A 13,284-nucleotide genomic window follows, 5' to 3' on the forward strand; every position below is an offset into this window, starting at 1 on the left:
TGCTCCATAGCTCAGAATGATTGCAATAATAGTGAACAAGACTTAACATACCTTGAATCATGTCATCTGTTGCATTTGCGCCAGTTACATTGACTGCTGAGATACCTAGCTGCTGCAACTCCTTGATATTTTGGTCGCCAAGCCCATTGAGTGTGGTAATGAGGATTACAATCCCGTTATTATTGAACAGGAGGGGGATCCAGAACATTAGAGTTTTGCCCGTGCCTGTTGGAGCAATGGTAATGACATCTTTCCGATCTAATTGTGCATGTGCACATTGCAACTGGAACTTGCATGGCGCAATGTCAAAAGTAGCATTAACAGTATCTTCAATCAGTGAAGCATCTGGGATTGTATATTGTAGAGCAGATATTGATCGTGTAATAGATTGTCAAGATAGATTAAGATACCATATATAGGAGTGGCGGGGCGGTGTCCTGCATGATTTGGGAATCATGCATGGACATGACTACTAGGTATCCCCCTAAAAGACAAAGTCTGTTAGCTTAGTCCTCAGACTAGTCAACCCATACCTTGGTATCAAACCTTGGTCCAATAGTTTCAGTTTTCCCTCAGCGATTCATGAATCCACCATGTTTTGAAGAAAAGTCATATGTGAGATGGGAATCACATAATGACCTAGTTGATATGAGAAGCAAAATGAAGGTTAATGTATTGCCTTTCATTTGGCTTATTCACTTTGGCTAGAGAAACCCATAGAGAAAAGTTCAAAGCCTAACAAAAACCTATCTAAAAAGCCCCGCGTATTGTGTACTATTATTTGTTCCATTATTTCTGAGTTGTTTTCTCTAGTGTTTCTTTACTTTGCTTTTCTATTAGGATGCTCTGACTAATCAGATGCTTCATAAAATTGTACCTACAGGGTATGATGTCATAATGATGTCATAGGACTTCACCTACACTCCTGCAGGTATTTTGGTTGAAAGATATGATATCATAGTGATGTCATAATGATGTCATGTTCCATGGAATTTGCTAGAACATTCCAATGACTCATAATGACTCATAGTGACTCATAGTGACTCAGAATGATGTCATTATCCCACCATGAATATTCTGGAATGTTCTTTTGCACCTGCTAGAACATTCTGCTCCAGTTTTTGGAATATTCTTCCCACATTCTGAAGTCATTACATCACCTTTTTACTTACATAATATTCCCACACAAAATGTATATAAGGAGAGCCCATTCTCCCCCAAAAAAATAGATCTCCCACTTGTTGCATTCAAGAACTCCCACTTGAGCAAATTGAACTCTCACCTAAGAAGCTTCAGTCTGAACAAATTGCTGCTTACAAAGCCCATTTCCTTTGTAAGAACTGTCCAGACAAGTGCAGGGAAAGTGTTTCCCTTGAGATTACATAAGTTTCTCGCGATAGAAACCCAGTTTTGTGAGACCAGTGTTCTCACCACGTAGTGTTTACTGACCAACACGAGCTTTGGTCACCGTTGTTATTTGTGAGACCAGCGTTCTCACCAGGTATTTGTATACTGACCAACACGAGCTTTGGTCATTGCTGTTATTTGTCATTGTTTTTTTTATTTGTCATTGTTGTTATTTGTGAGACCAGCGTTCTCACCAGGTATTTGTATACTGACCAACACGAGCTTTGGTCATTGCTGTTATTTGTCATTGTTTTTTTTATTTGTCATTGTTGTTATTTGTGAGACCAGCGTTCTCACCAGGTATTTGCATATTGACCAACACGAGCTTTGGTCCACGTAGTCACATTTGAGACCAGCTTCTCAACAGTTAACCGTATATTCAGGAAACCAGTTCAAGTGTCTAGACGGTATATCCTAGACAATCCCATAGTTTCAATCAGAGATAATAAAGCTCCGGCTAAGTTAATCTGACTGATTGGTTTAGCGAGCCTCCCAAGAACTCACACGTTATCTACCACGAAAGAAGAAAAGTCGTAGACCGTGTTAATCGAGGACTGGCAAGAAGTCTTATCCAGTGTAATTGTGGTGTCATTACATTCTTACACGTATTTATATAAGACCCTCGGTTATTAAGACATCACTGGAGCCCAACCGCGAGGGAGGCTTCTTCTTGATTTCTTATTGAAACTACTCGTATTCAGAGTACTATCCAAACGTAACCATTCAGAATCCAACACACCAGGTAACCAAATTGTCCACGACATTTTCCCCAGCATCTATCTTAACCACACAGTTAACTATGTCACCATCAACACTGCCTATGATGACACACTCTATTCTTACTATGCCTATCCCCGGGAGTAAGGCAGCTCCCAAGAAGTTTAAAGGAGACTTTACAGAAGTCAAAAAGTTTGTCAAGCATTATGAAAAGTTATGTGACTATAACCAAGTCACCACTGACAAGGACAGATGTGAAACTATTACCCAGTATACTTCACGTCATGTCACCGAGTTCATTGAAGGACTGGACTCATATGAGAAAGCCGATTGGAATGCTCTCAAGGCAGACATTCTAAAGTATTATGACGCTGATTTGGACACAAAGCGTTATAAAAGAAAGGATTTACTCTCCTATGTTAAGGCTATGAGGGGACAACGTATTCCCACTCTAGCGGCATGGAAGAAGTATGTACGAGGATTTATTAGGATTGCAGGTTGGCTTCAAACTGCAAAGAAGATTTCAGCAGATGAGTATGCAGGTTATTTTTGGAAAGGAATTTATAAGAATTTGCGTGCTAAGATTGAAAGTAGACTTATGGCTAAGGAACCTGACAAGGATTTATCCAAGGCATTTGGCGTGGATAAAGTTATCTCAGCTGCAGAGAAGCTACTTCACAGGGACCGTTTCGATTCAGATCTGCTTATCTCCGAGGAAGAGACTGATCTCTCATCTTCAGACTCCGAGGACTCTGACTCTACTGAATCATCCTTGACTTCCAGCGAGGAGTCATCTGATTCAGATGATGAGGCAGAGATTAAACCTCGCAAATCTACTAAGAAAGGTTCGAAGAAGCGACATGTTGCTAAAGAAACTCCTAGACATAAGGACAGACATTCTGGCACAACAACTCCTATGGAAACCTCCAAGAAAGCCAAGGCTAACAAGGAAGCTATATGTACGGAACCACGTGATGAGATTGAGGATCTGATCAAGCAGCTCAATATCATGTCACTTGAGGATCCTCAGTATGCTCTTTTGTATTATCGTGTTACTAAGTTAGACCCAAGAGTCATGCAGATTATTTCTCCACCCCCTCCCAGAGCTGGTGCAGGAATGTCTCCTGACTTACAAGGTTCTAAATTGAATGCTACTCCCAGTAATGGTGGTGGAAGAGGATATGGTCAAAGGAGACCTCAACCCCAACCTGGTTCCAGATTTTACCAACCACAAGGAACACCATTTCAGAATAGGATTTGTTTTGGATGTGGAGAGATAGGACATACTCTCCCCATTTGCCCTCACCTTGCCAAGCTAGAAGCTGAAGGAAGGATCAAGAGGAATGAAAAGAGACAAATTCAACACCCTAATGGGAATGCAGTCAGACGTATGCCGGAGGAAACAGTCATTGAAGCACTTAATAGGGAAGCAGCTCCCATGTCACACTTTGTTGCTATTAGACCCGATAAGGTCAATCGGGAGTCTTTGACTAGCAATGTGATAAGGAGCAGGAGAACTAGAGTTGATGATATCTCTAGTGATGAGGAAGAAGATGAAGAAAGTGATAGCGACAATGATGCATTTATGATCCCTGCATATGGCGATGAAAGTGACGAAGAAGACTATTACGTATATCCAGCAGAAAGAACCATAAAGACCGCTGCCAAAGCTAGACGAGAACGCTTTGACAGAGTCTTTCCCCCTACCAAGAAAAATGTACGTGATCAGGAGACTGGATCAAAGGGAAAGGAAAATGTGATAGGGAATAAACCTATGACTGCCCCGCGATCAAAGCCAGCTCCTGCATCAAAGAAGGAACCCATTATCAAAGAAAGACCCGGACCACTAACAAGGAGTGAAAGGGCTAATATTGATAAGCAGAAAGCTCGTATTAATCCAGATTATGATGAAAATAATGATGACATAATCATGGAAGATGTGCCACTTCCTAAGCCAAGTTTGGCTAAGGAAGACAAAAAGAAAGCAGACCCTGGTGAAAAGGAAAACACGAGTCCTAATCAAAAGATTACACATCGTCGTATCTCCGATTTAGCAGTGCGTGCTAAACCTGAAAAAGTTTTGGAGTCAGTCCTTAGGACTCCAATCTCTTTAGAAGTTGGTGAAATTCTTGGATCATCCCGTGAGTTGTCAGGAATTTTAGCCAATGCTATAAAGCCAAAGCCAGTTGTTATAGAAAAAGCCCAAGCTCACTCGATTTGGAGCAAGACCCGTGGCTTATTGATCAGGATGACAATGTATTGTGATGGAGAACCCATCAATGCTATAATTGATACTGGAAGTCAGCTCAATATAGTGAGCCGACAAGTTTGGAAAGCTCAGATTAACCGCCCCATTGACATAGGAAGAAGCATCTCTATGAACGATGCTAATGGAGGCGAAGGAAAATTACAAGGCTTAGTTGAGAATGTTCCACTTACTTGTGGAGCAGTCCAAACCAAAGCAAATCTTTATGTAAGTGACCATGTACCCTTCAATTTGCTATTAGGAAGACCGTGGCAACGCGGGAACTATGTTAGCATTGATGAAAGACAAGATGGAACATGGCTCATATTTAAAGACCCGCATAATCTTCACATTACACATGAATTGCTATGTACCCCTGATGGTATTAATCCCGAGTGGGTATTTGAACCATCAACTTGGTATGGTTCAAGACTCCCTAGCAGTTACCTAATTTTTGGAGATGAAATGGCCATTGATAATGAGCCAGAATTAAATGATACAGACTTATCTTTACTTAGCATGGCTGAATTAATGGGAAATTCCCTAAATAATGAGAATTTTGCATTTTTGGCCGATGTTTTGGGATTACATAATCAAAGTTCTACCAACAACCAGAAAGTTCGAGAAAAATATGACATCACCCATGATGTCAATGTACTAGGCCCTCAATTTGATTTTATACCTACTCCCTATGGTATAAATAACCCCAGAAACCGGGGCACAAAAGATAACCCCCCACCTTTGCTCTCAGAATTGTTGCTGCCGCCTGTTGCGCCCAATTTGGAAATCCACGTGACTGGCATGCAAAACGTTGCCGAATCCCTAACTGCCATTTTGGGCTCCGCCGGAAGTTACCGGCTGAGTCCAAAATCTCAAAACAACGATTTGTTGACTCTGCAACTTTGTCCTAACACAGCCTCTCCCACCTCTAAGTTCTTCTTGCCGTCTCCTTGTTTCTCTCCCGTTCCGCCGGCGAATGCCGAGGCTGGATGGGAGGGACGTGCACTTACTGGCGACTCCCTCAAGCCCACATATCCGGATGACGCCGGAGTTGGAGGAAGTGGCGCCACTGTTGGAGATGGAGTGAGTATGTTGGGAGAAGGTGTGTTGTATGACCCCTCCCTCTTTGAACAACAACTAACGCGTGTTTTGCGCGACACCTTAGAGCATAACACCTCTCTCCATCATGTCCCGGACCCAGCCTCCATTGTTTCGCCTACCCCTAGTGTATTTCCAGTGGCGCACGAGGTACTGTGTGCTCCCGCCACTCCTGCATCAACTCCCACCTTGGGACCTAACCCTCTCTTCTCTCCCCAATCCCCAGTGTCTCTTAATGGCGCCGGCAGTGACCTGGAGCAGTCTGCTCAGGTCCTGAAGGGCCTCAATGTCCTACAATCGCCTTGCCTCCAGGTCCCAAGTGCCTTTTCTGTTCTGCCAACACCATTCCCCTCTGCTCAGATCCTGGCGGCCACTAACGTCTTTCCAACGCCGTCTCCTTCTGTTTCCAAGGCCGCCGGTATGCTCTCAATGCCGCCTTCACCTGCCCAGGTCCTGACAGCGACCAAAGTCTTGCCGTCGCCGTCTGCCCAGGTGATGAGGGCCACCAATGTCTTACCGTCGCCGTCACCTCAGTTCCCAACGGCGACCAACATCTTGCCATCGCCGTCTCCTCAGTTTTCAACGGCGACCAATGTTTTTCAGACTCCGTCTCCTCAGCTCTTAGCGGCTACTAATGTCTTAGCCGGCTCTCCAATCATCTACTCTACCCCTTCTAGTTTGATAGCGCCTCTCACTCTCTCCCTTACTCCAATCCCTTTACTATATCTCCTGTACCTACACCCTCACCTAACCCTGAGGATTGGCGCACTGCGTCTCCCTCTTCCTCTATGGAACTGGACTCTATCTGCCAAAACCTTATGCTGAGTCTTATGTGCGTTCAACGGCCAGCCCACCCAGTGACGAGCTGTGGGCTGATGCCCGTCGCGTCATCCACGTTACCTCTATCTTGCACGGACCACATTACTTACCATCAATTGAACGCGTCCGTTTTCTCGGGTCACCTGACACTGTGCCCCCTCCTAAGAGTCCTGTACCTACCAGCCCTAACCCTGATAGTCCGCCGCCACCCTATGTGCCTAGTCGTGCGGACGAAGTCGTCCGCACGACAACTGTTTTGCCGGTGCCGGATAGCCACCAATATCTACTCGACTACTTTGCAACAGACCTACCTGCTATATGTGATGAGCATCCTCGAATGCTCGTCGAAGTTGCTGATGAATACCTGGCCTACTGTGATTGCCAGGACAACCTTTGTGCTACTGACTGGGATGCCAAATTTTTGGCAGTAAAACGTTCCGTCAAAGAAGTTACTGAGCCGTTCCCGTCTCCTGGACCTAGGTCCGAGCGTGACTGGGATGATCGAGCTCGGGACCTTCTCGATCACCGAGCTCATAGCCGTGCGCTTATTGCCAAGCTCGAGGACAGTCTTTCGCCTCGCATGTGCACGAGGGACTTCGACGTCCGAGCGTTCTCACATGCGACCCCAATCAGCGCATAGGCACCCATGTACCCCCAACATTCTACCAAGCTGATCATCCTCCTATCAACCCGTTTTTTACCCTCGACGAAACTAATTATTTAAATACTCTTACAGCAGTAGCCGAATTTCACGGGGAGCATGACCTTGCATCCTCGATCCAAGCGGCCCTGCTCCTGCCTTATCCCGATCCGGACACTCGTGCACTCGCTTGTCGAAGAGCATGTGCTCGATGAACAAGATGAGTTCAAAGTTATCAAATATGCTCGAGCGCGGGACTGTGCGCTCGAAATTCGACGAGTCCGTCTATATATAGTTGCTTATCGTCCTTTTCGTTCTTCGACTATTTCTAATGCGTCGCAGCTTCGTATTTGCGCGTGTTTCGACGACGACGAGATCGACGATGACTCCGACAGCAACAACGATGAACAGGGACCTTGGAGTCCCATATCTTCTTTCTTACCCTAATCTCGAGGTAAATGACTCTCGTATCCTCAACGATAGCGTGCTGACGTCATCGTTCAGGGATCGAAAGCCCATTTCTGGCCCGATTGATTTTATTATTTTTGTATTTATATTTTCGGTTTGATTTTATTTGTTTCTCGAGTTTTTTACCGTTTAAAACTCACAAAAAATTGGCTTATGTTTTTCCAAGTGTATTTTATAGCTCCGAGCTTCAGGTTTTTTGTTTCGAGCTTCGAGTCTCGTGTTTCAAATCTTGCCTTGTGTCCATTCAATTTTTTATTTGTTTCCCCGTGTATTTGTGCCTTGTTTGTATTTGTATTCCGCGTTTTGCATTTTTTGTTTCGAGTTTGTTTATGTTTCAACTATTGGCCTTTGCCTTTGTGTATTTGTATCCCAAAAGTTCAGGGTTCGAGAACCCAGAACACCATTTCCTTGTCTCTACACTATGTCAAGTATGGGTAGCCTGTGTTAGCATAGTTCATAATGCAACATGTGATTATCCCTATGTTGAGCCTAAGTTTTTAAGGCAATCAAGTGATAGTATATTTTGTCTAGCAATGTTCAGTGACAATATCACTGAAGTTCTAGTGATGTACCTAAGCTTGTGTATCCTGAAGACTTAGAGAATGATGATCAAACAATTGAAGAATATTGTTTGAAAGTGCGGTACCCAAGAAGAACGTCAAACATGCCTCGAGGAGCTGTTTGATGATATATCTGTTGATTCTGATTGGGAACAATCCAAGTTCAGACCGGGAAAATAGATGATGATTCCTGGACTTTGATGAAGATGATTTATATTTAAATTATGAACCATCCCACCCTTTCAGACCCATCTTATAACCCAATCCTTACAATGATAAACGAGTTGACAAGAAAGTTAAGCCCGTTTCCGGTACTTTCCCTCAAGATGCCCTCGCGTCTTGAGGCAAGTTTTTCCCCATGATCCTTTGAAGACCATGATTTCCCTTGGACACCACATCCACACCTGAGTTCAATACCTAAATGGTAGATTGACCATTGAGCGTATGAAGGAGTCTTAATATAACTCGGCGGCTTTTCTTGTGGCCCGAGGAGGTCAAAACTGTTTCAACTATAGAATGCACTTTAAACAAAGATGCAATAGCATTTTGAGAAGGAGGACTGACCGAGGACTCCTCAAGGAATCATATTTCCACCACCTATATTATCCCAACCAGCCCTCATGTTTCCATGGGAATACAAAATATATCCTTCATTCCACCTGGTAATTAGAGGAACAGGTGATTGATTTGTTACGAAACCAAGATTAATGCAGGAGTCTACGAGCCAAGTCAATCAGCCCGATCGTTCACGCTGGTTTTGTGTATAAAAAGAATGGCAAAACTCCGACTTGTTCATGGACCTTCAACCACTTAACAAAATTTCTATTCGAGATGCAGGCCTAATCCCGATTGTAGATGACTTTGTAGAGTCCATTTGCTGGCCGTCAATGTATACTGTTTTTGATTGTTCTGGGGATTTGATGCTAGGAAAATGCACCCAGACAGCAGAGATTAACAGCTTTCCTTACACCCTTAGGATTGCTAAGGTTAACTGCATTACCTATGGGATACACCAATGCTCCTGCGGAATTTCAGAAGTGCACTAGTTTTGTATTGCAAGATGAAATCCTCGTGTAGCCAATGTTTTTATTGATGACTTACCGGTCAAAGGACCTAAGTCTACTTATCCTGACGAAGAAGGAGATCCCGAGGTGTTAGAAGAAACCCTGGGATCAGAAGATTTATCTGGGAACATGCTATTGACGTGCATAGAATAATGCACCGCATAAAAGATGTGGGAGCAACATTTTCTGCTACCAAAATACAGCTATGTTTGCCTGATGTCCTAATAGTAGGACAAAGATGTACACCAGAAGGAAGATTACCTGACACGAAAAGGTGTCAAAGATCCTCAATTGGCCTATTCCTACCACAGTCAAGAAGCAAGAGGCTTCATGGGCCTTTGTGGAACAGTTCGTATTTGGATTTTAGGTTTCTCAGAACTAGCAAGATCTATTACCCGACTATGGAAGAAAGATGAACCCTTTGTTTGGGGTGATGAACAAGATGAAGCATTTGAAAAGTTGAAAGAGAGAATATGTTCTGCCCCAGCAATGAGAAGTATAGATTATACTTCAGCCAACCCCAGTGATTTTGTCAGTGGATTCTAGTTTTGTGGCTGTAGGAATTATATTGTCCCAATTGGATGATGAAGGAAGAAGAAGACCAGCCAGGTATGGATCTCTACCCATGGGAGATACAGAGTCAAGGTACTCCCAACCAAAACTAGAACTCTATGGACTTTTCCGTGCCCTTAGGCATTTCAGGCTTCACATTATTGGAGTACAGACTCTAATTGTGGAAGTTGATGCAAAATACATCAAGGGAATGCTTAACGAACCTGATTTGCAACCTAATGCAACCATTAACCGTTGGATTCAAGGAATACTCCTATTCGATTTCACCCTTGTTCATGTTCCTGCCACACGTTTTAAAGGTCCTGATGCATTATCTAGGAGACCTTTAGCAGAAATGAAGAAATAGAACCTGATGAAGACTCCTGGCTAGATGATATAGCTCTCTTTGCAGGAATCTCTCAGGAAGACTACCGACCGCGTTCACTATCCATTCCTATGTATTCCTATGAACCCACTTGTCTACCATCCGTCTTAGCCTCAACAACTAGTCAAGAGAAGACCCTAAGAGAAATATATAAATTTCTCACCACCTTGGAACCACCTAATTTTGAAAAGACTGCCCAGCGTAAGAAATTTGTTACCCGGGCCACTCAGTACTTTGTCCGTGGTGACCAGATGTTTAAAAGATTAGTTGGACGACCCCCTCTACTTGTAGTATTTGATGCTGACAAGAGAGCTGCAATTCTTCATAAAGCTCATGAAGAACTAGGACACAAGGTGTTCAAGCAACTTTTGAGACCATTCGTTACCGTTTTTATTGGCCTCATTTGTACACGGACGTTAAACATCATGTACAGTCTTGTCATGATTGTCAAGTAAGAAGTGTAAAGAAAATGCACATCCCCATTACTGTTTCTACCCCTGCGACTATATTTGTCAAGATCTATGTGGATATTATGAAGATGCCTTCAGCTGCAGGCCACAAAAATCTTGTACTCGCTAGGGACGATTTATCCCGCTATGTTGAAGGAAGAGCATTACGAAACCCATCTGCTAAAGCTATGGCAAAGTTTTTCTGGGAAGATTTGTATTGCAGATATGGAGCCATTGGTCAAGTAGTGACTGACAATGGACCCGAAGTTAGAGGAGCATTTGAACAACTCCTCATGCGTGTTGATATTCCCCATGTCCAGATTTCCCCTTACAATTCCCAAGCTAATGGAGTTGTTGAAAGAGGGCATTTCAATATCAGAGAAGCTATAGTAAAAAGTTGTGGAAAGAATATTGCAAAATGGCCTGAGAAAGTAAGGCAGGCATTGTTTGCAGAAAACATAACCACCAGTCGTGTGACTGGATGGTCCCCCTTCTATTTGTTACATGGAGTTCATCCCGTTCTACCATTTGACCTTAACAGAAGCAACCTTCATGGTAGAAGGATTCCATGCTAATATGAATCCAGCAGATTTCTTATCCCTACGTATCCGCCAGATTGAAAGGCGGCAGGAAGACTTAGACCGTGCTGCAAAGACCTTGAAAAAGGCCCGGTTCAAGTCTAAAGCTCAATTTGAACACAAGTTTCGTCTACGAATGCATCGCGAAGCTTTCCAAAAAGGAGACTTAGTCCTTGTACGCAATACAAGGATTGAGAAAGAACTCAATCGCAAAACCAAACCCCGTTATCTAGGCCCTTTTGTTGTAGAAAGACAAACCAAGGGTGGATCTTATGTCTTAAGAGAAATGAATGGTGTCTTATCTAAACGTGGTGTAGCTGCATTTAGACTCGTACCATATATCTCTAGAGATTTATCATTATTACCATCACTAGCAGATCCCCTTGAAGAGGAAGATGATGACATATGCCTGTCAAGTGCCAATGTATCAACAGAAGATGAGTCAGTCATAGAAAGTGATTGACTTATTTCAACCCATCCCACCCACCCATATTCTATGGACATGCATCATATAGTACTTATGTTTGCATGAACTTAGAGAAATATGACTGCCAAGAAAAAAGATCTGTGAGCATGGACCTTATCAGAAGATAAGCTTACATGATCATGGAGCCAAAATCTATATATTTTGACAAGGTACTTGACAGCTTCTTCCTTACCCACATTTGGTGCCCATATCCCATTTCATATTTATGTATTCACCACTATTATGCATGATTGAGCACACAACTGGGGACAGTTGTGATTTCACTGCCCCGCGGATGTCCTGCATGATTTGGGAATCATGCATGGACATGACTACTAGGTATCCCCCTAAAAGACAAAGTCTGTTAGCTTAGTCCTCAGACTAGTCAACCCATACCTTGGTATCAAACCTTGGTCCAATAGTTTCAGTTTTCCCTCAGCGATTCATGAATCCACCATGTTTTGAAGAAAAGTCATATGTGAGATGGGAATCACATAATGACCTAGTTGATATGAGAAGCAAAATGAAGGTTAATGTATTGCCTTTCATTTGGCTTATTCACTTTGGCTAGAGAAACCCATAGAGAAAAGTTCAAAGCCTAACAAAAAACCTATCTAAAAAGCCCGCGTATTGTGTACTATTATTTGTTCCATTATTTCTGAGTTGTTTTCTCTAGTGTTTCTTTACTTTACTTTTCTATTAGGATGCTCTGACTAATCAGATGCTTCATAAAATTGTACCTACAGGGTATGATGTCATAATGATGTCATAGGACTTCACCTACACTCCTGCAGGTATTTTGGTTGAAAGATATGATATCATAGTGATGTCATAATGATGTCATGTTCCATGGAATTTGCTAGAACATTCCAATGACTCATATGACTCATAGTGACTCATAGTGACTCAGAATGATGTCATTATCCCACCATGAATATTCTGGAATGTTCTTTTGCACCTGCTAGAACATTCTGCTCCAGTTTTTGGAATATTCTTCTCACATTCTGAAGTCATTACATCACCTTTTTACTTACATAATATTCCCACACAAAATGTATATAAGGAGAGCCCATTCTCCCCCAAAAAATAGATCTCCCACTTGTTGCATTCAAGAACTCCCCACTTGAGCAAATTGAACTCTCACCTAAGAAGCTTCAGTCTGAACAAATTGCTGCTTACAAAGCCCATTTCCTTTGTAAGAACTGTCCAGGCAAGTGCAGGGAAAGTGTTTCCCTTGAGATTACGTAAGTTTCTCGCGATAGAAACCCAGTTTTGTGAGACCGTTCTCACCACGTAGTGTTACTGACCAACACGAGCTTTGGTCACCGTTGTTATTTGTGAGACCAGCGTTCTCACAGGTATTTGTATACTGACCAACACGAGTTTGGTCATTTTATTGTCAATTTGTCATTGTTGTTATTTGTGAGACCAGCGTTCTCACCAGGTATTTGTATACTGACCAACACGAGCTTTGGTCATTGTTGTTATTTGTCATTGTTTTTTTATTTGTCATTTGTTGTTATTTGTGAGACCAGCGTTCTCACCAGGTATTTGTATATTGACCAACACGAGCTTTGGTCCACGTAGTCACATTTGAGACCAGCTTCTCAACAGTTAACCGTATATTCAGGAAACCAGTTCAAGGTCTAGACGGTATATCCTAGACAATCCCATAGTTTCAATCAGAGAAATAAAGCTCGGCTAAGTTAATCTGACTGATTGGTTTAGCGAGCCTCCCAAGAACTCAACGTTATCTACCACGAAAGAAGAAAAGTCGTAGACCGTGTTAATCGAGGACTGGCAAGAAGTCTTATCCAGTGTAATTGTGGTGTCATT

The sequence above is a fragment of the Suillus subalutaceus genome (genome assembly GCF_016647625.1).
Source record: "Suillus subalutaceus strain FC151 chromosome Unknown DFJ58scaffold_2, whole genome shotgun sequence".
Taxonomy (NCBI): Eukaryota; Fungi; Basidiomycota; class Agaricomycetes; order Boletales; family Suillaceae; genus Suillus; species Suillus subalutaceus.